The following is a 23198-nucleotide window of genomic DNA, read 5'->3' as shown; positions in this document are numbered from 1 at the left end:
CAGACTTAAGGCAGTGATTGCCTCCAAAGGATTCGCAACAAAATATTGAAAATAAAAATATTTTGTTTGGGTTTGGTTTATTTGTCCAATTACTTTTGACCTCCTAAAATGTGGAGTGTTTGTAAAGAAATGTGTACAATTCCTACAATTTCTATCAGATATTTTTGATCAAACCTTCAAATTAAACGTTACAATCTGCACTTGAATTCTGTTGTAGAGGTTTCATTTCAAATCCAATGTGGTGGCATGCAGAGCCCAACTCGCGAAAATTGTGTCACTGTCCAAATATTTCTGGACCTAACTGTAGATAGATACAGTCATATGAAAAAGTTTGGGCACCCCTATTAATGTTAGCCTTTTTTCTTTATAACAATTTGGGTGTTTGCAGCAGCTATTTCAGTTTCATATATCTAATAACTGATGGACTGAGTAATATTTCTGGATTGAAATGAGGTTTATTGTACTAACAGAAAATGTGCAATCCGCATTTAAACAAAATTTGACCGGTGCAAAAGTATGGGCACCCTTATCAATTTTTTTATTTGAACACTCCTAACTACTTTTTACTAACTTACTGAAGCACTAAATTGGTTTTGTAACCTCATTGAGCTTTGAACTTCATAGGCAGGTGTATCCAATCATGAGAAAAGGTATTTAAGGTGGCCACTTGCCAGTTGTTCTCCTATTTGAATCTCCTATGAAGAGTGTCATCATGGGCTCCTCAAAACAACTCTCAAATGATCTGAAAACAAAGATTATTCAACATAGGTGCTCAGGGGAAAGATACAAAAAGTTGTCTCAGAGATTTAAACTGTCAGTTTCCACTTTGAGGAACATAGTAAGGAAATGGAAGAACACAGGTACAGTTCTTGTTAAGCCCAGAAGTGGCAGGCCAAGAAAAATATCAGAAAGGCAGAGAAGAAGAATGGTGAGAACAGTCAAGGACAATCCACAGACCACCTCCAAAGACCTGCAGCATCATCTTTCTGCAGATGGTGTCAATGTGCATCGGTCAACAATACAGCGCACGTTGCACAAGGAAAAGCTGTATGGGAGAGTGATGCGAAAGAAGCCGTTTCTGCAAGCACGCCACAACAGGAGTCGCCTGAGGTATGCAAAATCACATTTGGACAAGCCAGTTACATTTTGGAAGAAGGTCCTGTGGACTGATGAAACAAAGATTGAGTTGTTTGGTCATACAAAAAGGCATTATGCATGGAGGCAAAAAAACACGGCATTCCAAGAAAAGCACTTGCTATCCACAGTAAAATTTGGTGGAGGTTCCATCATGCTTTGAGGCTGTGTGGCCAATGCCGGCACCGGGAATCTTGTTAAAGTTGAGGGTCGCATGGATTCAACTCAGTATCAGCAGATTCTAGACAATAATGTGCAAGAATCAGTGACGAAGTTGAAGTTACGCAGGGGATGGATATTTCAGCAAGACAATGATCCAAAACACCGCTCCAAATCTACTCAGGCATTCATGCAGAGGAACAATTATAATGTTCTGGAATGGCCATCCCAGTCCCCAGACCTGAATATCATTGAAAATCTGTGGGATGATGTGAAGCGGCTGTCCATGCTCGGCGACCATCAAACTTAGCTGAACTGGGATTGTTTTGTAAACAGGAATGGTCAAATCTACCTTCATCCAGGATCCAGGAACTCATTAAAAGCTACAGGAAGCGACGAGAGTCTGTTATTTTTGCAAAAGGAGGATCTACAAAATATTAATGTCACTTTTATGTTGAGATGCCCATACTTTTGCACCGGTCAAATTTTGTTTAAATGCGGATTGCACATTTTCTGTTAGTACAATAAACCTCATTTCAATCTAGAAATATTACTCAGTCCATCAGTTATTAGATATATGAAACTGAAATAGCTGTTGCAAAACCCCAAATTGGTATAAAGAAAAAAGATTAACATTAATAGGGGTGCCCAAACTTTTTCATATGACTGTAGATGGATAGATAGATGGATAGAGGGATAGAGAGAGGAATAAATAGAGGGCTAGATAGAGAGATATAGAGATAGATGAATAGATAGTGGGATAGATAGATAGATTGATAGATCGATCGAGATAGAGGGTTAGAGAAATAGAGGAATAGATAGATAGATGATAGATATAGAGATGATCGATAGAGTAATAGAGGGAAAGCTACATAAATAGATAGATTAATTTTGGAAATGTTTACAAATGTAGAAGTCTTTAACATTTTTGGGAAAAGATTTAATTTGTTCCATATCACATATAAAAAACTCCACAAGGATAAACAGATAGATAGATAGATAGAGGGATGAATAGATAGCTAGATAGATAGAGGGATGGATAGATAGATAGATAGATAGATAGATAGAGGGATAGATAGACAGATAGATAGATAGATAGATAGATAGATAGATAGACAGATAGACAGATAGATAGAGGGATAGATAGATATGACCTACAAAGGTAAGAGGTAAGTAGATACATATGTATGACTTTGACAATAAATAGATCAATTAGTAATTAATTTCCAAAATGTTTAAAAATATAAAAGTATGTAACATTTTTCGGAAAAGATTTAATTCGTTCCGTATCAGATATCTAAAATTCCACAAACATAGATAGATAGATACATAGAGAGATAGATAGATAGATGGATAGATTAGATAGATAGATAGAGGGATAGATAGATAGATATGACCTAGATAGGTAAGAAAAAAGTGTATACATATATGACTTTGATAATAAAAAGATCAATCACTAATTAATTTTAGGAATATTTAACATTTTTGGGAGAAGATTTATCTCGTTCCATATCACATAGCCAAAGCTCCACAAGGATAGATTCAGTATTAAGAACAACATTGGACTATACAAAAAAAACAAACAGTTGAGTTGTTTTTCTCTTTTTCTTCTTCTTTCTCTTTATGAACAATTTATTTATTGCTTGTTGTACATAGTGATCACATTTGTTTGATTTCCCAAATTGCATAGATAAGAAAACAAATACAAACATAAAAACAGCTAAAAAAAAAAGACTACACAATTAGAAAAAAAGTGTAAAACACGTACACGTAATCACTTTTCTAAAAGTATAATAATAAAATAGAACGCAAAAAAACAAATTAGATACTGTAGATGTTGTTCTTACCTAGTTGGAGAGCCAAGGGCACAATAACTAATTGCAATATCCACGATAAGCAGGTCATGTTAAAAAAAAATTAAAAAATTCAAGTCTTTTTTTCTTCTCTTTTAAGATGCAGAAGAAATTTTAGAGTCTGATTTGTCTTCTCCGAAAACTTAGCAGCAGTCACGACTCTCGCTTATCTGTTCATCGATTCTACGGGAAGAAAAACTGGATGGTTTTGAAACGTAATAGATAAAAACAACACAACAGCTGCTAAATCTCAATGGAATAAACCATTCTCTCCTGCCGTTGCCCTCCAGCTTTAATAAGCAACGCAACCTAAAGCCGATTAACCCATTCATGCATGAGGACTTAGCAACACATCCCTAGGCACAACATGGCAAGTGTGTAAACCTGAAAACGAACGTCTACCTTTATGATTAATACAGTAAAAATGAATCAAAATTTGCTTCAATTGTTCATCCTGGTAAGAAGTGAGAAGTCAAACTAACCAGGGGCAGAAAGATGTTCCTATTTTCTCCAATTCAATCAAGTATGAAAGCTACCTGACTAATATGGAGTTTTCTTAATTAGGGGGAAAAACACGTCTCTAATAAAAGACTACAAATAAAACTGTGAAGAACGAGCCACAGGAAACCAGAAGCCTCAATGGCTAATTTGCTAACCAACCCCAGAAGCCAAAAAAGGTTTGTTGCCACTAAGCCACATGAATCCAGAAGCTACAAAGGTTCCTCTGCTTCAGAGCCACATGAATCCAGAAGATACAATGGTTCCTCTGCTTCGGAGGCACATGAATCCAGAAGATACAATGGTTCCTCTGCTTCGGAGGCACATGAATCCAGAAGCTCCAAAGGTTCATTTGCTTTGGAGCTACATGAATCCAGAAGCTACAAAGGTTCATCTGCCTCAGAGCCACATGAATCCAGAAGCTATAAATATTCCTCTGCCTTGGAGCCACATGAATCCAAAAGCTACTAAGGTTCCTCTGCTTGGGAGCCACATGAATCCAGAAGCAAGAAAGGTTCATCTGCTTCGGAGGCACATGAATCCAGAAGCTACTAAGGTTCCTCTGCTTGGGAGCCACATGAATCCAGAAGCTAGAAAGGTTCATCTGCATCGGAGGCACATGAATCCAGAAGCTCCAAAGGTCCATCTGCTTCGGAGCCACATGAATCCAAAAGCTACAAAGGTTCCTCTGCTTTGGAGCCACATGAATCCAGAAGCTACAGTCATATGAAAAAGTTTGGGCACCCCTATTAATGTTAACCTTTTTTCTTTATAACAATTTGGGTTTTTGCAACAGCTATTTCAGTTTCATATATCTAATAACTGATGGACTGAGTAATATTTATGGATTGAAATGAGGTTTATTGTACTAACAGAAAATGTGCAATCCGCTTTTAAACAAAATTTGACAGGTGCAAAAGTATGGGCACCTCAACATAAAAGTGACATTAATATTTTGTAGATCCTCCTTTTGCAAAAAAACAGCCTCTAGTCGCTTCCTGTAGCTTTTAATGAGTTCCTGGATCCTGGATGAAGGTATATTTGACCATTCCTGTTTACAAAACAATCCCAGTTCAGCTAAGTTTGATGGTCGCCGAGCATGGACAGCACGCTTCAAATCATCCCACAGATATTCAATGATATTCAGGTCTGGGGACTGGGATGGCCATTCCAGAACATTGTAATTGTTCCTCTGCATGAATGCCTGAGTAGATTTGGAGCGCTGTTTTGGATCATTGTCTTGCTGAAATATCCATCCCCTGCGTAACTTCAACTTCGTCACTGATTCTTGCACATTATTGTCAAGAATCTGCTGATACTGAGTTGAATCCATGCGACCCTCAACTTTAACAAGATTACCGGTGCCGGCATTGGCCACACAGCCCCAAAGCATGATGGAACCTCCACCAAATTTTACTGTGGGTAGCAAGTGCTTTTCTTGGAATGCCGTGTTTTTTTGCCTCCATGCATAACGCCTTTTTGCATGACCAAACAACTCAATCTTTGTTTCATCAGTCCACAGGATCTTCTTCCAAAATGTAACTGGCTTGTCCAAATGTGCTTTTGCATACCTCAGGCGACTCTGTTTGTGGCGTGCTTGCAGAAACGGCTTCTTTCGCATCACTCTCCCATACAGCTTCTCCTTGTGCAAAGTGCGCTGTATTGTTGACCGATGCACATTGACACCATCTGCAGCAAGATGAAGCTGCAGGTCTTTGGAGGTGATCTGTGTATTGTCCTTGACTGTTCTCACCATTCTTCTTCTCTGCCTTTCTGATATTTTTCTTGGCCTGCCACTTCTGGGCTTAACAAGAACTGCACCCGTGTTCTTCCATTTCCTTACTATTGTCACTCTCCCGGTGTCCCAGCAGCGCTCCTTACCTACTGAGCCGGTTTCACCATCCAGGCACCACTCCGTACCCACTGATCCGGTCGCACCTGCATTTCATCGCTCCGTGTTCACTGATCCAGTCTCGCCATCGCACCATCGCTCCTTGCTCACTGGTCCAGTCCATGCATCCACCGGTCACGCCTGCCGCTCCCGCTCTTGCTCCCCTGAGTCCTGTTCCAGGTCTCAGGAGTCTGACTCTGACTGATGCCTCTGTATAGGACCGGGCAGCGCCCACTCACCTGGTCTTATAGGCCCAGCACTGCTGCAACAGGAAATGACCTGAGGCTGTGCTGGGTATATAGGACTGGCCTTTCCATGTGGGCGGGGCCTGATCATCGCTTGTGTTTCTTTGCTTTGTCTTGTGAGCTAGGTGCTCAGGTCCTTTTGTTCCTGTTTCCTGTATTACTGCCTTAAAGTACGCTGTGACCCTAGTGACCTGGTCCTGTCTTTGCTTCCTGATACCTGCACCTGTTCCTGTACTGTCCTATGGGACTCCATGACCCTGGTGACCTGGTTCTTCCCGTTTCTGCCACGCTAGTGCTCCAGCTTCCGTGTACCCTGCCCTCCAGGTGGGGTGCTCGGTCCAGTGGATCCACCTCCTGGGCCTACCAGTCCTCCCCGGCCCTCACAGTATGATCAGGCCATGAATACCACTGAAGCACAGAAATCATTGCTGGCTGAGCTACGCCAGGAGCTGGCGCAACAGCGCAAAACCCTGAACCGGATGCTGAAGTTCCTGGCGTCCGTGGACCACCGGTTATATACGCTGCAGACCGTCGCCTCGTCTCAGTCCACGCAGTAACTAGTCTCCAGGTCCAAACCATTTGTCTCCACTGCCTCGCAACTTCGCCTTGCTGCTCCGCCTCGCTACACAGGGGATCCCAAGTCCTGCCGAGGCTTCCTGAACCAGTGCTCCCTGCACTTCCAGTTGGTCCCGCACTTGTTCGCCTCAGACTAGGCCAAGGTGGCGTTCCTGATGTCACACCTGGAAGGTGAAGCCCTGGCCTGGATTAACCCCCTGTGGGAGAACGAGGACCCGATGACCACCGATATCCAGGAGTTCCTACGAGCCTTCCTGGGCACCTTCGACGAACCCGGATGAACTACCGCAGTGACCTCTACGCTCCTCCGGCTACGCCAAAGGACCCAAACAGTCGGCCAGTATGCCATACAGTTCCGCATGCTCGCTTCGGAGCTGGGCTGGAACAATGAGGCCTTAACGGTGGCCTTTTGAGAGGGTCTCTCTGGTCGTATTAAAGACGAACTCGCCAGCCGTGATGTTCCACGCACCTTGGACGCTTTGATTTACCTGGCCACCCGGACTGACCTCCATTTTCTGGAACGTGCCCAGGAGGTAGTCCGGGAGAAGCGACCACCTGGCCACGTCTTGCCCCTGCAGAAACCTACCGCACCCTCGTCCCTGCCTTTCCGCGAATCGTCACCAGAACCCATGCAAGTGGACCGTCTGACCCAAGCAACGCCGTGCAGAACGGCTCACCCGGGGCCTGTGCTTCTATTGTGGAGACGGGTCACATATGCTTCGAACATGCCCTGAGAAACCTGGTAGACCCCAGGTCCAAGGGATGGTGGGAACCGCCACCCTTGCCGCCGGAATCCCTTCAGTCCCAGTTAAACAGACGGTTCAGGTGACGACAGAGGGGACCCAGTTTTCGGCAGAGGCCCACATCTATTCCGGGGCAGCAGGCAACTTTATCCACCAGGCCACGGTAGACAAATACCAGGTCCCAGTCACTCCGCTGAAGAAGCCCCTCTGGTTCGCCTCTATAGACGGCAAACCACTCTACGAGCCTGTCCAGTATACCACCGAGCCCGTGAACCTCCAGGTTGGCACTTCGCATACAGAGACCATCGCCTTCTATGTGATCCCGAGGATGGCTCCTGAGCTCCTGTTGGACCTGCCCTGGCTGAAACTCCATGACCCTGTTATTAGTTGGCGCTCTGGCGCGAATACCCGCTGGAGTCCCTTGTGCCACGAAACCTGCTTGCAGCCTGTTCCTCAGCCCCTGGCACTTGACTCAGTCAAGCTACAGGATCCTGAAGAGACGACGCTATCCAGCGACGTTCCACTGCCCCAGGCATCTGGGACTTTGATTCCACCGCTTTCTGGAGTTGAGACTTTGAGTACACCGGCTACTGAGGATGAGACACTGTCCTGTACCTGGTCCGAGACGCTCGATCCGGTCGTCCAAGATTCCAGTCCTGCTTCTGACTGTCCTTCCCTTTCCGTTGTCTCCCTTACCGCTGACATGGGTTCCCCGATACGGGACATAGTGGCCATGAAAATGGTCCGGGGTAAGCAGTCCTTCCTGGTCGAATGGGTGGATTGCGGTCCTGAGGCCCGATCCTGGTTGTCCTGGAAGTACGTTGCTGCCTCTCTTCGGTGCGCCTTCATGTCCCGGCCGCGGAGAGGGGGGCTTCCAGGGGGGGGGAACTGTCACACTCCCGGTGTTCCAGCAGCGCTCCTTACCTACTGAGCCGGTTTCACCATCCAGGTACTGCTCCGTACCCACTGATCTGGTCGCACCTGCATTTCATCGCTCCGTGCTCACTGATCCAGTTTCGCCATCGCACCACCACTCCTTGCTCACTGGTCCAGTCCATGCGTCCACCGGTCACGTCTGCTGCTCCCGCTCTTGCTCCCCTGAGTCCTGTTCCAGGTCTCAGGAGTCTGACTCTGACTGATGCCTCTGTATAGGACCGGGCAGCGCCCACTCACCTGGTCTTATAGGCCCAGCACTGCTGCAACAGGAAATTACCTGAGGCTGTGCTGGGTATATAGGACTGGCCTTTCCATGTGGGCGGGGCCTGATCATCGCTTGTGTTTCTTTGCTTTGTCTTGTGAGCTAGGTGCTCAGGTCCTTTTGTTCCTGTTTCCTGTATTACTGCCTTAAAGTACGCTGTGACCCTAGTGACCTGGTCCTGTCTTTGCTTCCTGATACCTGCACCTGTTCCTGTACTGTCCTATGGGACTCCATGACACTGGTGACCTGGTTCTTCCCGTTCCTGCCACGCTAGTGCTCCAGCTTCCGTGTACCCTGCCCTCCAGGTGGGGTGCTCCGTCCAGTGGATCCACCTCCTGGGCCTACCAGTCCTCCCCGGCCCTCACAACTATGTTCCTCACAGTGGAAACTGACAGTTTAAATCTCTGAGACAACTTTTTGTCTCCTTCCCCTGAACAACTATGTTGAATAATCTTTGTTTTCAGATCATTTGAGAGTTGTTTTGAGGAGCCCATGATGCCACTCTTCATAGGAGATTCAAATAGGAGAACAACTTGCAAGTGGCCACCTTAAATACCTTTTCTCATGATTGGATACACCTGCCTATGAAGTTCAAAGTTCAATGCGGTTACAAAACCAATTTAGTGCTTTAGCAAGTCAGTAAAAAGTAGTTAGGAGTGTTCAAATCAAGAAATTGATAAGGGTTCCCATACTTTTGCACCGGTCAAATTTTGTTTAAATGCGGATTGCACATTTTCTGTTAGTACAATAAACCTCATTTCAATCCAGAAATATTACTCAGTCCATCAGTTATTAGATATATGAAACTGAAATAGCTGTTGCAAACACCTAAATTGTTATAAAGTAAAAAGGTTAACATTAATAGGGGTGCCCAAACTTTTTCATATGACTGTATAATGTTTTACTTGTACTGAGCTAAAAGAAGATGGATGTCACAAACGTTTATTTTCCACTGAACCACATAAATCCAGAAGCCCCAAACATTCCTTTGTTACTAATAAAAAAGAAGCTGGAAGTCAAAAAGATGTATTTGCCACTGAACCAAATGAAGCTGGAAGCCAAAGGTTTATTTCCACTGAGCCACATAGCTGGAAGCCACAAAGATTTAAGTGTTCTGAGCCAAATTAAGGTAGAAGCCACAAAGGTTCATTTGTTAGTGAGCCAATAAAGCTCTAAAGGCCCAGTCACAATAAACAACTTACCAGCGATCCCAACAACGATACAACCTGATAGGGATCACTGGTAAGTTGCTAGGGGGTCGCTGGTGAGATGTCACACTAAGGCAGGCTTTGCACACTACGACATCGCAGGTGCGATGTCGGTGGGGTCAAATTGAAAATGACGTACTTCCGGCATCGCATGCGACATCGTAGTGTGTAAAGGCTCGATGATACGATTAACGAGCGCAAAAGCGTCGTAATCGTATCATCGGTGCAGCGTCGGCGTAATCCATAATTACGCTGACGCGACGGTCCGATGTTGTTCCTCGCTCCTGCGGCAGCACACATCGCTGTGTGTGAAGCCGCAGGAGCGAGGAACATCTCCTACCGGCGTCACTGCAACTTCCGTAGGATATGCGGAAGGAAGGAGGTGGGCGGGATGTTTACATCCCGCTCATCTCCGCCCCTCCGCTCCTATTGGCCGCCTGCCGTGTGACGTCGCAGTGACGCCGTACGACCCGCCCCCTTAATAAGGAGGCGGGTCGCCGGCCAGAGCGACGTCCCAGGACAGGTGAGTCCATGTGAAGCTGCTGTAGCGATAATGTTCGCTACGGCAGTTATCACAATGATATCGCAGCTGCAACGGGGGCGGGGACTATCGCGCTCGGCATCGCAGCATCGGCTTGCGATGTCGAAGCGTGCAAAGTACCCCTTAGCGACACTCCAGCGATCCCACAAGCAACCTGACCTGGCACGGATCGCTGGAGCGTCGCTACACAGGTTGCTGGTGAGCTGTCACACAGGCAGATCTCACCAGCAACCAGCCCCCAGCGACGCGTGGAAGCGATGCTGCGCTTGGTAACTAAGGTAAATATTGGGTAACCAACCTGATATTTACCTTGGTTACCAGCGCACACCACTTAGCGCTGGCTCCCTGCACACCTAGCCACAGTACACATTGGGTTAATTACCCGATGTGTACTCTGCTACGTGTGCAGGCAGCAGGAGCTGGCTTCTGCGGACGCTGGTAACCACGGTAAACATCGGGTAATCAAGAAGCCCTTACCTTGGTTACCCGATATTTACCTTCGTTACCAGCATCTGCCACTCTCACACTGCCAGTGCCGGCTCCCTGCTCTCTGCACTCCTAGCCACAGTACACATCGGGTTAATTACCCGATGTGTACTCCGGCTACATGTGCAGAGAGCAGGGAGCCGGCACTGACAGCGTGAGAGCGGCGGACGCTGGTAACGAAGGTAAATATCGGGTAACCAAGGGAAGGGCTTCTTGGTTACCCGATGTATACCGTGGTTACAAGCGTCCGTAGAAGCCGGCTCCTGCTGCCTGCACATTCAGTTGTTGCTCTCTCGCTGTCACACACAGCGATGTGTGCTTCACAGCGGGAGAGCAACAACTAAAAAATGGCCCAGGACATTCAGCAACAACCAGCGACCTCACAGCAGGGGCCAGGTTGTTGCTGGATGTCACACACAGCAACATCGCTAGCAACATCGCTGCTATGTCACAAAAGTTGTTCCTTAGCAGCGATGTTGCTAGCGATGTTGCTTAGTGTGACGTGGCCTTAAGTCACAAAGGTTTATTTGCCCCTAAGCAACAAAGCCTGAAGCCACAAAGGTTCAAGTGTACTTAGCCAAATGAATTCGGAAGCCACAAAGGTTTATTTTCCAGCAAACCACATAAAGCCGGAAGCCACAAAAGTTCAAGTGTACCAAACTACATTGTGGCAGCTTTGGGATGTGAACCCACTGCACCCACCCTAGGCCGGCTCACCCTGGAGGGTCGTGGCTAAGCGACTACCTTGTATTCACTAGAGTCTCTGATGATGATAGACTGTCCGCAGGTAGTTACCAGGTACCACTTGCAGGGCAGTCCCTGGGCCTGCAGCAGCTGACCAACAGGTCAAGGAGTATGAAGTGCAGAAGGCACAGGCAGAGAAGTAGTCATGCAATCCAAGGTCAGGGCAGGCAGCACAGGTTCACTAAATGTAGCCAAGGTAACGAGCAGAGAGATCGAGTAAATAAGAAGACAAGCCAAGTCAGAAAACAAGAGAGACAGTACATAAAGCACCTAGCAGGAAATTAGACAAACTGAATTAGGAACCAAGAACTGACAAGAAATGGTGGGACTGACTGCTTGATAAATCCACAGCTACTTAGGGATTGGTAAGGGAAAGTAAACCCTGCAGGCCATAGCTTAGTTAAATTCTTGTAGGATCTGGCTGTGTCTTCCTATAGCCAGGTGGAGACAGCAGGAGAGTGAAAATAGGGGTTTCCTCTTGCAGACCTCCCGTGGGCACATAGCCTAACACTGTCACAGGGATGGACAAACCAGAGGAGATGTAAAACCAGAAATCTAGCTGGTCCCAAAACAGGCTAGAACTTGCCCTAGAGATGACCCTAATTTATCACTCCCTGACAGCGGTGGTTGGTGCCCTAAGATCCCAAAGTGGTGCCCCAACCCATCCGACCCTGAGTGTCCTTAACTGCACTGCAAGATATAAACCAAGTGTAACAGAATAAAAAATAAACATAAATGAAGTGTACACAGGCAGAGTATGAGACACAGGGCTACGAACGTGCAAATACAGTCGTACAGGAATGATAGAATACAAGAAATAAAAAAAAAATAATAGAAACCCTCCCAAACCTAAATGAAACAAAATAGGAGAAAATTGGGAAGGGAGTCACACAAACAAACTGCAGGGAATAGCAATATCAATGTCTCAGTAAGAAAACCCTTAACTGAGGAGTTGGGACTCCAGACAACCATCCATCCATAAATATAGCCAGCACGAAGGCATGAGAGTAGTGAGTATAAATAGTCCCTCCCAAAATATGATTGGTCAAACAAAATGAGAAAGTGAATACACTTGAATAGAAGTAAAATAGGAAGACAGGGAAAAAGATAGACAAGAGATCGTTAGCAGTTGGACTAACGCAAAACAGGCTGTGGTCCAACCAAGAGGGAAACCGACCAACAACCAGAGATTACCGGTTCAAATTGCGTAGTGGAGCCATGATTTTGTGGAGGCACTGACGTAGCATTGGATGGAAGGCAGACAGTTGCCCCAGGTGCCAAATTCACGGCCTTGAGTAAAGTTGCTCTTGTACACCACAAGTAAGTAACCCTGGTACACCTCGAGTAAGATAGCCTTGGTACACCATGAATAAGGTTGCGCTGGTGCGCCACAAGTAAAGTTGCCCTAATATGCCTTGAGTAAGGTCGCCCTGGTACACCATGAGTAGGAAAACATTACAGTACAAGTAAGACTGCAAATCTGGTAAGGAGCGTGTTGATGGAGTTGGCATTATGTTGTTTTCTGCACTGCATGTAAGGCTAGTGAAATTGTAAGAGTTCTCGAAACAGTAGCCATGGGTGAGGGACTCTGTTTCCTCACCCAAGCATGCTACAGGAAAAAGAGGTTGCTGTGTGTGTGGTGACACCATTAACCTGGACACCTCCGCTCTCGGACCACATTGATTTCGCTCCTCCTTAAGCGCCTCTATCTTCAGGATATGGACACCAAGCAACATCTTAAAACCAAGGCAGACTTTACTGAGCAGACTACTTCGGTACATAGGACAGCAGGCAGCACACTTTGTCTTAACTTCTTTACAGCACAGAGGCGCAGTCGTAACAATTTCTGGCAACGGCATTCGGCTAGGGAACAGTACACAACCAGAACAAATGGCAGCACCTCATTCCTCTCTTCGTACGGGACCACATGGGTCAATGTGTTACGCTATGGTCACTGCATACAGGCACTTAGATTAGTCCACATAACTACGGCACCGAAACCCACGGGTCATTGTGTGTCACTGGATCCCTGGCCCACTACCACAGACAGTGATTCCTTGCAAAGGGTACTATTTGAGCTGATACCTTCTCCCCATGTTTCCGGCTAGGCAGATCCCTTCTCTTCCAGGGACCCTTTTCATTTTCCCAGCTAACTGACCTCACTTCTTATCTAGGAATACTCGCATACAAGTTGTGCCCACTTGCTTCGGTATTAGCTGCTGTCGCCATTAACAGCTCTTGTTGCGCCCAGAAAAGGGGGTACTCGGTCCCAGGCGGTAACAAATGGCAATGTCACTCTGGTGGCCGTTGCCCGGTCCTGTGCTCTGGGCCCCTTTTGTTAATGGGTGGTATTTACAGGGGAGATAATAGTTTTTGTCATGTGATGCCTCCTGCGGGTTGTGAATAGGGATGGAGAACCGCCGCTGCTTAACATAGGAACTCCCAGGGCTGGTGGTTGTGGCAGCTATGATGGTAGGCCCTCCGCAGGTAGGGCCGAGCCTGGGAGATGTAGTGGGGAAATAATGAAGACCACACCAGGTTGTCTTTAACAGTTTCTACTCACTGTGGACCCATGGGTTGCTGGTTCAGGTCCCAGGAGGACCAGTACCAATGTAGTGACCCAGGTTGCTCTGTCCCGGCACTCTCTGTAGATTGAGTCCCCGTAGTGTGGATCATTTGGAGACCCTGACTGTCCCTTTTGGGGTACAGTTTCCTTCTACGTACGGAGAGCAGTGTGGACCCTGCTGGGAGGTAAGTGCCCGAACCCCGATCCTAGTTTCCTGCTGATGCCCCAGGATTATTTGGTTTGGTGAAGTCCGTGAAGGTGTCCTCACCGGGCAGGTATTTGCCAAACAGTGTAAAACTTGTGTACCGCCCCGCTCTCAGCAGCCGAGCTGCTCGGATCCGGTCCTTCCGTGGGTGGCTCAAGGGTCTCCGGACCCGGGGGTCTCGCGGTCACTTCAACTAAAAAGAGGTAGATGATGGTGGATGTAGGATGTATATGTACGGGCTGAGCCGTATAGAGTTCGTGACGCCACCCACGGTGTGTGGTGAGGTTCGACACCACCGCTGCAGTTACGGGGCACCCGGGAGAGATGTTGTGCAGCAAGTTGTTAACATCTCCGTAGGCAGGGATGGTGGCCCCGGGACCCGTTGGGGAGCTTGTGGTGCAGGGAAGTGGGCGACCGCAGGGTGCTGGTGTACTCACTGCTGAGAAGAAAGGACACAAGTCTCTAGTAAACCAAGGTGATGGTGGTCGGTGCCCGCAGCCAGCTGCGTTCTGGTCCCCCACCCGGCTGGTGGTCTCTGTCTTTCTCCTGCACTCTGTGTGTGACTGTGGACTACCTGAGTCTGAAACTCCAGGAGTCCGCTCCCAGCTGGATGTGGCCTAAGGAGCCCTTGCCCGCAGACACTTGCCCGTGGGATCTCTGAGCCTTGGCGGTGACCTTTTATCCCCCTTGTTGGGCTGTTGTCTTCTATCGGGACTTTGGGTGGGACAGGACCTCTAGTCCTGGCCTCAATCAGTTAATTAGCTTATGCCAGTTGTTTCTGGTCCCAGCTTCAGGGTCTGAGTGCCCCCTTTTGTGCTCCGGTTTCCGATTCGGTTCCCCGGGTCGGTGCCGGTGGGCCACTACCCTGTTCCGGTCCACCACGGTTCCACCGAGCCGTCCTCCCGGCTCCTGCATACGGAGACCACCGTCTGCCACTTAGCCAAAGGTACCAGGGCTCCAACCCTAGCACTGTTCAATTTGGGGTTTCTCCTCTGCTGGAGCTGCACACAGCTCCAGCCCACACCTCTCTCCAACTTGAACTTCAAACTAGACTGAACACTGTTTCCCGCCCCAGGCTGTCTAGACTCCTAGGTGAGCGTCTTACAACCGCCTGGTTCCGCCCCTGGTGTGTCTGTCTAGCCCTGAGGGGGTGACTAAGGTTTTAGGTCGGCTGCTGGTACCTGTGAGGGATTAGTGTGGTGCAGGGGCCTGGGCGTCACATTCCCCCCTTGGTTAAACACAGACCGTCCATGGGCTGTCCGACCACCACCGGTTTATTTTTGTTTAACTGGAAAAGATAAAAAGATAAACATTACAAGTATAATAACATTATTTACATTTTCAAGCATATTTGATTTCTTCCCTAAACGGGAGGCACATTACTTAAACGTTGCAAAACTTTTATTAACCGGGACAGGACGGGACCGGGTCCTTTTCACCTTTGCCCACCCAAACAAACCTAAACCTTGGTGCCACCGCTAAGCAATAGTGCGCACCCCTTTTCCCCAGTCCAGGAAACGGGTTCGGGTCCGGGTGGTGCCCAAACGGGCCGGGTATTTACTGAAATTTACAGATTAATCATGGAAGGCATCTCGGGGAGACGCCTGACATGATTAATCTAGGACTTATTGGCAGCTATGGGCTGCCAAAAACTCCTTATTACCCCGATTTGCCAACGCACCAGGGTAAATCGGGAAGAGCCGGGTACAGTCCCAGAACTGTCGCATATAATGTATGCGGCAATTCTGGGCGGCTGCTGACTGATATTGTTAGGCTGGGGGGCTCCCCATAACGTGCGGCTCCCCATCCTGAGAATACCAGCCTTCAGCCGTATGGCTTTATCTGGCTGGTATTAAAATTGGGGGACCGCACGCCGTTTTTTTAAATTATTTATTTATTTTACTGCACAGTATAGACATGCCCACCGGCTGCTGTGATTGGGTGCAGTGAGACAGCGGTCTCTCAGCGTGGGGGCGTGTTTGACTGCAACCAATCACAGGCGCCGGTGGGTGGGGAAAGCAGGGAATACGAGATTGATTAATGAGCGGCCGGCATATTCAAAGTAATTGTTGCCGCGTATTCTCTGCACAGCTGTTCCTCGCCGCGCTGGTGATCGGGGAGCGGTAAGTATGAGAGAGGGCTGCTCACTTCAGTCACTCGGGGGGATTAGCGGTCACTGGTGAATCCTTCACAGGTGACCGCTAATCAGTACGTGGCACAGACAGAGCCGCGGCATGACAATGAAGTCGGTTGAAGTTCACCCGAGTTCATTCTCATCGCGCAACTCTGTCTGCTGTCAGCCGACATGTATCAACGACATTGTGCAACACACAAACGGACATTCCACACGGACATTCCACGTACACATACACGAGCATTTTACACACAAACACCGACATTTTACACGTACACACGGCTCGCATACGCCATCAAACGGATGCCATATGTACCGGAGAAACGCCCCAAAAAAACGGAACACGGACCCGAAAAACGGACTGTGTCACATGGACTTTTTTTTGCGGAAGTGTGTTTTAGGCCTAAAGGCCACGTCTCACTAAGCAACATCGCTAGCAACATCGCTGCTGAGGCATGACTTTTGTGACGTAGCAGCGATGTTGCTAGCGATGTCGCTGTGTGTGACATCCAGCAACAACTTGGCCCCTGCTGTGAGGTCGCTGGTTGTTGCTGAATGTCCTGGGCCATTTTTTAGTTGTTGCTCTCCCGCTGTGAAGCACACATCGCTGTGTGTGACAGCGACAGAGCAACAACTGAATGTGCAGTGAGCAGGAGCCGGCTTCTGCGGATGCTGGTAACCAATGTAAATATCAGGTAACCAAGAAGCCCGGTCCTTGGTTACCCGATATTTACCTTCGTTACCAGCGTCCGCCGCTCTCACGCTGTCAGTGCCGGCTCCCTGCTCTCTGCACACATAGCCAGACTACACATTGGGTAATTAACCCGATGTGTACTCTGGCTAGGAGTGCAGGGAGCCAGCGCTAAGTGGTGTGCGCTGGTAACCAAGGTAAATATCGGGTTGGTTACCCGATGTTTACCTTAGTTACCAAGCGCAGCATCGCTTCCACGCGTCGCTGCTGGCTGGGGGCTGGTCACTGATTGCTGGTGAGATCTGCCTGTGTGACAGCTCACCAGCAACCCGTGTAGCGACGCTCCAGCGATCCCTGCCAGGTCAGGTTGCTGGTGGGATCGCTGGAGCGTCGCTTAGTGTGACGGTACCTTAATTTTGTAGTTTGTTAGTAACACGATCATGAACATCTGAAGAATGAAGCCTGCAGGGAGCTCTCCTGCTGCTAGTATATGGCTATTACAAGGATGTTAACCCTTTTACCCTGGGGCCATTTCCCATTTTTGTTTTTCTCCCCTATTTCCAAAGCCAAAACCTTTTATTTTCCCATCCACATAGCCGTAAAAAAGGCTTGTTGTTTTGCGGGACGAGTTGTACTTTTGAATCAAACCATTCAATCTACCACATAATGTACTGGATAACAGAATGAACATTTCAAGTGCATTGAAATTACAAAAAGTGCAATTCCACAATGGTTTTTTGAGTTTTTTTATTTACCATGTTCACTTTTTGGTAAAAACGATCTCGCAAGATGATTATTCCGTTCAGTACAATTATGCAGATACCTAACATGCATAGTTTTTTTGATATTTAAAAAATACCTTTCACTTATCGCAGCTTTTCGAGACCTGTAACGTTTTCACTTTTCGGGATCTGGTGCTGTGTGAGGGCTTTTTTTTTTGCAATCTGAGCTGAGGTATTTACTGATACCATTTTGGCACATACAATGTTTTGATCGCCTCTTGTTGCATTTTATTTCTATGCTGCAGTGACCAAAGAAAACGAAATGCTGACGTTTTTATTTTTTTTTATTGTTATACCCTTTACTGATTGGATTAATTTTCTTAATATTTTGATAGATTAGACTCTCTCCCTCCTGTCTGCCCCTCCAGTGTCTGCAGCACAGCGCTCCTGTCTGCCCCTCCAGTGTCTGCAGCACAGCGCTCCTGTCTGCCCCTCCAGTGTCTGCAGCACAGCGCTCCTGTCTGCCCCTCCAGTGTCTGCAGCACAGCGCTCCTGTCTGCCCCTCCAGTGTCTGCAGCACAGCGCTACTGTCTGCCCCTCCAGTGTCTGCAGCACAGCGCTATCTGCCCCTCCAGTGTCTGCAGCACAGCGCTCCTGTCTGCCCCTCCAGTGTCTGCAGCACAGCGCACCTGTCTGCCCCTCCAGTGTCTGCAGCACAGCGCACCTGTCTGCCCTTCCAGTGTCTGCAGCACAGCGCTCCTGTCTGCCCCTCCAGTGTCTGCAGCACAGCGCTCCTATCTGCCCCTCCAGTGTCTGCAGCACAGCGCTCCTGTCTGCCCCTCCAGTGTCTGCAGCACAGCGCACCTGTCTGCCCCTCCAGTGTCTGCAGCACAGCGCTCCTGTCTGTCCCTCCAGTGTCTGCAGCACAGCGCACCTGTCTGCCCCTCCAGTGTCTGCAGCACAGCGCACCTGTCTACCCCTCCAGTGTCTGTGTGATGCCCCTGTCTCTAGCAGGGTGTCACAGGGAACTACACCCGTCTTTTATGGTGCAGAACTCACCCTACATGGTTCTGGGTTCCTACACACTGGTATTGCTTCCATCAGCACTCAAATCCTAACCACACCCTACACCACACCCTGTCAGGCACACCAGTGGGTCTAGCTGGAAAAGAGCCACCCACATAGGGGTCAGGCAGACTGGTGGGAGGGAGGACGTCAGCTGAGTAGTAGCCCTCAGAGAGTGAGGAGCTGAGGGAGTTGTAGCTCCCTTTGTGACCTTGGTTGGGTCGCAGATGGTGGTCTGGGACCGGAGGAGTCGGAGACTCGGTCGCAGGTTATTGGAAAATGGTGCACTGATTTAGATTTGGAGAACGGTCGGCACTGGAAAGTCCAGTAACCGGACAGGTACCAAGCACGGCAGGGTTCTGGACCCTAGATCAGGGAGTAGCTTCACGCAACCTGATAACTCACCTGTGGAGGATAGTTTCTTTATGAATGTTCCCCAAGAGCTCAGAGATCGAAGGCACCAACACAACGAGGGGGATAGGGCTTTCCAGCTTATGCGGCCCACTGAAATCCCAAGTGTCAGCCATCGAGAGCACAACTCCACTATTTTAACATAGGGAGCGGGACCCTGAGAGCTTCAGGCCAAGGCGTCACTTAGGAACATCTACACAATTGTGCATGGAGGCAGGCTCCGGACCACTAAGCAGTACCAGTGGGAACAGACACCCGGACAAGACCCCCCGAGTGGAAGCGACACCCAGAGACTTGGTTTACTTCTGTGTTAGAGTCTGCTTAATGATTGCACCAACATATTCACAGCCTGAGTGAGTACACTGCCCTCCCTGCGTCCTGCCTGCCCACATAACCTGCACAACGCTATCCGCCACCTATCTCCAGAGTCCCGGGGTCTTCCCCTACCCGTGGAGGGATCACCACCTGGCTGCCCCACTCCATCTCCCCTGGGTACTCCCATCGGCAGCGGCGGTACTCCCCTTACCGCGAACCACAGGTGGCGTCATGAACTATCCCTTGTAAATAATCCCCCTTTTACATTTGAAGTGGCTGCAAGCCCCGGGTCCGGAGACCCTCGAGCCACGGCAACCCCGGATCCGAGCAGTTTGTCTGCTCCAGGGGCAGCACACCTGCTCCCGTCTGCCCCTCCAGCACAGTGCTCCTGTCTGCTCCTCCAGCACAGCGCTCCTGTCTGCCCTCCAGCAAAGTGCTCCTGTCTGCCCCTCCAGCACAGCCCTCCTGTCTGCCCCTCCAGCACAGCGCTCCTGTCTGACCCTCCAGCACAGCGCTCCTGTCTGCCCCTCCAGCACAGCGCTCCTGTCTGCCCCTCCAGCACAGCGCTCCTGTCTGCCCCTCCAGCACAGCGCTCCTGTCTGCCCTCCAGCACAGCGCTCCTATCTGCCCTCCAGGACAGCGCTCCTATCTGCCCCTCCAGCACAGCACTCCTGTATGCCCCTTCAGCACAGCACTCCTGCCTGCCCCTCCGGCACAGCGCTCCAATCTGCCCTCCAGCACAGCAGTCCTATCTGCCCCTCCAGCACAGCGCCCCTATCTGTTCCTCCAGCACAGCGCTCCGGTCTGTCTCTCCAGCACAGCCTTCCAGTCTGCCCCTCCAGCACAGTGCTCCTATCTGCCCTCCAGCACAGCGCTCCTGTCTGCCCCTCCAGCACAGCGCTCCTGTCTGCCCCTCCAGCACAGCGCTCCTGTCTGCCCCTCCAGCACAGCGCTCCTGTCTGCCCCTCCAGCACAGCGCTCCTGTCTGCCCTCCAGCACAGCGCTCCTATCTGCCCTCCAGGACAGCGCTCCTATCTGCCCCTCCAGCACAGCACTCCTGTATGCCCCTTCAGCACAGCACTCCTGCCTGCCCCTCCGGCACAGCGCTCCAATCTGCCCTCCAGCACAGCAGTCCTATCTGCCCCTCCAGCACAGCGCCCCTATCTGTTCCTCCAGCACAGCGCTCCGGTCTGTCTCTCCAGCACAGCATTCCAGTCTGCCCCTCCAGCACAGTGCTCCTATCTGCCCTCCTGCACAGAGCTCCTGTCTGCCCCTCCAGCACAGTGCTCCTATTTGCCCTTCAGCACAGTACTCCTGTCTGCCCTCCAGCTCAGCGCTCCTATCTGCCCTCCAGCACAGCGTTCCTGTCTGCCCTCCAGCACAGTGCTCCTATCTGCCCCTCCAGCACAGTGCTCCTGTCTGTCCTCCAGCACAGTGCTCCTACCTGCCCCTCCAGCACAGTGCTCCTGTCTGCCCTCCAGCACAGTGCTCCTATCTGCCCTCCAGCACAGTGCTCCTGTCTGCCCTCCAGCACAGCGCTCCTATCTGCCCCTCCAGCACAGCGCTCCTGTCTGCCCTCCAGCACAGCGCTCCTATCTGCCCCTCCAGCACAGTGCTCCTATTTGCCCCTCCAGCACAGTGCTCCTGTCTGCCCCTCCAGCACAGTGCTCCTATTTGCCCCTCCAGCACAGTGCTCCTATTTGCCCCTCCAGCACAGTGCTCCTGTCTGCCCTCCAGCACAGTGCTCCTGTCTGCCCTCCAGCACAGTGCTCCTATCTGCCCTCCAGGACAGCGCTCCTATCTGCCCCTCCAGCACAGCACTCCTGTATGCCCCTTCAGCACAGCACTCCTGCCTGCCCCTCCGGCACAGCGCTCCAATCTGCCCTCCAGCACAGCAGTCCTATCTGCCCCTCCAGCACAGCGCCCCTATCTGTTCCTCCAGCACAGCGCTCCGGTCTGTCTCTCCAGCACAGCATTCCAGTCTGCCCCTCCAGCACAGTGCTCCTATCTGCCCTCCAGCACAGAGCTCCTGTCTGCCCCTCCAGCACAGTGCTCCTATTTGCCCTTCAGCACAGTACTCCTGTCTGCCCTCCAGCTCAGCGCTCCTATCTGCCCTCCAGCACAGCGTTCCTGTCTGCCCTCCAGCACAGTGCTCCTATCTGCCCCTCCAGCACAGTGCTCCTGTCTGTCCTCCAGCACAGTGCTCCTACCTGCCCCTCCAGCACAGTGCTCCTGTCTGCCCTCCAGCACAGTGCTCCTATCTGCCCTCCAGCACAGTGCTCCTGTCTGCCCTCCAGCACAGTGCTCCTATCTGCCCCTCCAGCACAGCGCTCCTGTCTGCCCTCCAGCACAGCGCTCCTATCTGCCCCTCCAGCACAGTGCTCCTATTTGCCCCTCCAGCACAGTGCTCCTGTCTGCCCCTCCAGCACAGTGCTCCTATTTGCCCCTCCAGCACAGTGCTCCTGTCTGCCCTCCAGCACAGTGCTCCTGTCTGCCCTCCAGCACAGTGCTCCTGTCTGCCCTCCAGCACAGTGCTCCTATCTGCCCTCCAGCACAGTGCTCCTGTCTGCCCTCCAGCACAGTGCTCCTGTCTGCCCTCCAGCACAGTGCTCCTGTCTGCCCTCCAGCACAGTGCTCCTGTCTGCCCTCCAGCACAGTGCTCCTGTCTGCCCTCCAGCACAGTGCTACTGTCTGCCCTCCAGCACAGTGCTACTGTCTGCCCTCCAGCTCAGCGCTCCTGTCTGCCCTCCAGATCAGCACTCCTGTCTGCCCTCCAGATCAGCGCTCCTGTCTGCCCTCCAGATCAGCGCTCCTATCTGCCCTCCAGATCAGCGTTCCTGTCTGCCCTCCAGCACAGTGCTCCTGTCTGCCCTCCAGCACAGTGCTCCTGTCTGCCCTCCAGCACAGTGCTCCTATCTGCCCTCCAGCACAGTGCTCCTGTCTGCCCTCCAGCACAGTGCTCCTGTCTGCCCTCCAGCACAGTGCTCCTGTCTGCCCTCCAGCACAGTGCTCCTGTCTGCCCTCCAGCACAGTGCTACTGTCTGCCCTCCAGCACAGTGCTACTGTCTGCCCTCCAGCACAGTGCTACTGTCTGCCCTCCAGCTCAGCGCTCCTGTCTGCCCTCCAGATCAGCGCTCCTGTCTGCCCTCCAGATCAGCGCTCCTGTCTGCCCTCCAGATCAGCGCTCCTGTCTGCCCTCCAGCTCAGCGCTCCTGTCTGCCCTCCAGCTCAGCGCTCCTGTCTGCCCTCCAGCACAGCGCTCGTATCTGCCCTCCAGCACAGCGCTCCTATCTGCCCCTCCAGCACAGCGCTCCTATCTGCCCTCCAGCACAGAGCTCCTATCTGCCCCTCCAGTACAGTGCTATCTGCCCCTCCAGCACAGCGCTCCTATCTGCCCTCCAGCACAGAGCTCCTGTCTGCCCTCCAGCACAGTGCTCCTATCTGCCCCTCCAGCACAGTGCTCCTGTCTGCCCTCCAGCACAGCGCTCCTGTCTGCCCTCCAGCACAGCCCTCCAGTCTGCCCCTCCAGCACAGCGCTCCTGTCTGCCCCTCCAGCACAGCGCTCCTGTCTGCCCCTCCAGCACAGCGCTCCTGTCTGCCCCTCCAGCACAGCGCTCCTGTCTGCCCCTCCAGCACAGCGCTCCTGTCTGCCCTCCAGCACAGCGCTCCTATCTGCCCTCCAGCACAGCGCTCCTATCTGCCCCTCCAGCACAGCACTCCTGTATGCCCCTCCAGCACAGCACTCCTGCCTGCCCCTCCGGCACAGCGCTCCAATCTGCCCTCCAGCACAGCAGTCCTATCTGCCCCTCCAGC

The sequence above is a fragment of the Anomaloglossus baeobatrachus genome, chromosome 10 (genome assembly GCF_048569485.1).
Source record: "Anomaloglossus baeobatrachus isolate aAnoBae1 chromosome 10, aAnoBae1.hap1, whole genome shotgun sequence".
NCBI classification, from domain to species: domain Eukaryota; kingdom Metazoa; phylum Chordata; class Amphibia; order Anura; family Aromobatidae; genus Anomaloglossus; species Anomaloglossus baeobatrachus.
Note: the sequence above shows the minus strand (reverse complement) of the source record.